Here is a 3,271-nt window from a genome sequence, read left to right as displayed (position 1 = left end):
CGCGCGCCCCCGTGGGTTCTGCTCCCCGGCTCGCACGCCGGGCTGGCGGCGCGGGCACAGATGCGGTGGTGCGTGCGCTGACATCGCGGGGCACAGCAGGCAGAACCGCAGGGAGGGAGGTGCCTGTCCCTCGGCCCTGGCCCAGCCGCCCTGCTGCCACCTCCGGCTGGGAAAAAAAAAAGAAAAAAAAAAAAAAGAAAAAAAGTATTTTGCCTGGGGACTTGAATCCTTTTTTTCTCCCCTCCGCTTGACTGACTTTCTCACACTCGTATTCCCATAGTCTGCCAGCTAGGCCTGAGTCATCCTGCCAAGAACTAGACCTGGCCTATTCAAAAATGTGCTCACTTGCTCTTTCTCTCTGTCTCTGTCTCTCTCACTTTTTTTTTTTGAGTATACACAGTAATGTTTTTCCACCTCCTCTTGTACCTGATCTGCACCTGTACAGGGCCAATCCCACACGTATCACCCGATCTTGCCTTTTCAGAGACCGTGAGAAAAATAAAGTTCAAGAAAGAAGAGAGATGTTTGCAGATCTCACCGGTGCAAAGCCCTCGTCCCTGCAGAGGCTTGCCTACTGAGCCTTCAGAGTTTAAAAAAAGGAAAATAAATAAAAGGGAGGGTGTCATGTTTAAAACTGCGGAAAAGTACGAATCAAGGCTTTCTTTTAGCTCCTTAATGGAGCCACAAGTCTTTTGATTAAAAAAAAAAAAAAAGGCAGCCCTCAGCGTGTAAGGTTTAACTTCAGATGAACACTATTTGACGTAAGTTTCAATCATATAGGCAGCTGGACAAACTTGAGTGAGGAAAAGACCGAGACTGCACTGGGAAGTCAGTGCCGAAAAGCACTTTCACAGTCATCTTCGTGGGGAAATTGGAGACACAGATTAGCACAAAACTGCAGTATGTTTTTGGAGAGCTTAAAAAGTTCTCCACTGGATCACTATTTCTTCTTGTGCTGATATTTGCATATATTGGTGGGGAAGAAAGTTATGACAATTACTGAGCTGGTGCTCTCCCTTCTGCAGGGGTTTGCAAAGGGCTGAGGAAATGCAGCGCTGGGCAGCCCGGTCCCTCCCGGCCGGAGTGAGAACAGGCTGCAATTATGTCTATGTTTGTGGTAGCCGAGGAGCTGCAAACCGCCTGTAATTGCCGGCAACAGGTCGGTGTCTCTGTGGAACGAGCGGGGCAGGCAGCAAGAACAGGCTGTCATTAGGGGTTGCCAGCTCTTGCCCACACCGGGGACCTGGGAACTGCCTGGCAGCAGCTCCCCTTGCTGCGCTCCCACCTCGCTGCAGCTCAGCCCCTGGCCACTGCAGAGCCTGCGGGGTGCCTTTCGCTTCTGGGGTGTGTGAGGAGCCGGGCTGTGGGGACTGGGCCTCTAAAAGCGTCTGCTTCGGTGGAGGCTTCTTGGATCCGTCAGCGAGTGCTGCACGGGGCAGTGGGAGGCAGCGACACTGGTGTGTCCCTGCTCCACATCTCCTGCTCTGCCTGCCTGCTCCTGTGAAATGCCTTCATGTGCAAGGGTTGTGATCTCCAAGCGGAAGCACATATACTTGTGAATTCCCCAGGGATCAGGAGAGGAAGGGGAGGATTTGCATGGAAGGATGTCTCTGGAAATGAAATGGCTGAGGCCAGGTTTAGGCTGGAAGGAGGTAGTGAAGGGGTTTGTAACTACTGAGAGGATCTGGAACATATCCTCTGGGCATCTCCAAGCCCTGCCTTCTCTTGTGAAAGAGGTGTCAAGGGGGAGGTGAAACCCTGAGATAAAGGACTGTCCCAGGGACTGGGATGTCCCTTGTCCCACAGTCCTCTCAAAATGTTTTTTTGCATTGCTCCAGCAGTCGTCTTGGATTACAAATTGGGAATTGTCCAAAACAGATTTGGGAAGAACCTTTAGATGACGCATTAGGGCTTTACTGACTGGCAGAACATCTTGGAGGAAAAATGTGTTGGCAAGAAAATTTAGACTAGTCCTGGGCACAGGCCCAGGGGTGGGAAGGAATAAAATAGGATGCTGCTGCTGGGTGTAGCATGCAGGAGGTGAGGAGGTGGCAGGGTTGGCTGTGCCTGCTCTATGGTCCTTTAGGAAGCAGCCAAGATGAGCAAAATGTGCTTCTAGCGATCCAAGTGTTTTAATATCCAAAGCTTGAAAGATCCTAGGAAATACAGAAAATAGAAACCAAGTTGCTTGTAAGAACTGGGTTGCAAGCTGGATCCCAGGAATGGCACACCAAGCCTTTCCTCTTTGGGTCACAGGCTGAAAACCTAGCCTGGCCACAGCTCAGAGTTGTCACCACCCTGAAGGGTGGAAAACAAGTGCTGCGTCTCAGGGACATGTCCCTGGCACAGGTGTCTCCTCTGGACAGCCCTGCACACATGCCTCTGCTCGTAGTTCCCATCCCAGAAGCTGTTGTGCAATCCATACCCAACCGGCTCCCCCGGGAGGGGTGATCTAAGAAGCTTTGGGCGCAGGTTTCAGGATTTATTTCCCCTCTATAAACGTTTGCCAGGTCTTTGGAACAAGGTCACTTTCAAACTGACTTCCTGACAAAGCCCCCTAGATGAAGCAAAGCCTTCATGGACGTTGCTTCCCTACACACCATGCATTTGTGGAAAAGAGGGCAGCTTTTGTGCAGCTGTGTCACTGCCTGGCCCCCTCGATGGCAGGAGTAGCTCATTTTAAGGCAGCAGCCTGGTTTTGTGGCAGGTCCTGCCCTCTTGTTCCACTGGGGACCCATTTGCCAAAGACCTGCTGAGACCCGAGGTCCCAGCTCTGTCAGATGGGCCTCGGGGTGCTTGTGTGGCAGCTGCTCCCCAGGATCTGGGCTCTTTCAGCTGTTCCCTGGCTGCCACTGCAGAGGAGAGGCTGAAGTGTTTATTCATTTTACTCCTCACTGTGTGAGTCAGGCTGGGTGTGTGTGGGGCAGCTCTGGCCATTCTGCAGTGACACCCCCTTGTGTGGAGGGAGCATCCTGGCCTCCAGGAACTGGTACCCTTCGTTCTGTTCCCCCACAACCAGGGAGGCATCCCTGGGAATGGTGCAGGAAACTGTGGGATGAAAAGGCCAAAGCTTTGCTTGAGTAGCAAAGTGCCAGTCTGAGAAACTCGAGAGTCACTAAGGACAGACAGTGAAGAACCATTTTCACCTCCCCAGCCCATCCCATCCCAGGCTGTAGCACAGCTCTGTGCTGAAAAAGGCTCTGGGACAAGAGCCAGGATACCTGGATCTCTTGCTAAGCTGATTCCTCTTGGCAGGCTCCTATCCTGCTGA

This window comes from Corvus brachyrhynchos, unplaced genomic scaffold (genome assembly GCF_000691975.1).
Source record: "Corvus brachyrhynchos isolate BGI_N302 unplaced genomic scaffold, ASM69197v1 scaffold221, whole genome shotgun sequence".
NCBI classification, from domain to species: Eukaryota; Metazoa; Chordata; class Aves; order Passeriformes; family Corvidae; genus Corvus; species Corvus brachyrhynchos.
Note: the sequence above shows the minus strand (reverse complement) of the source record.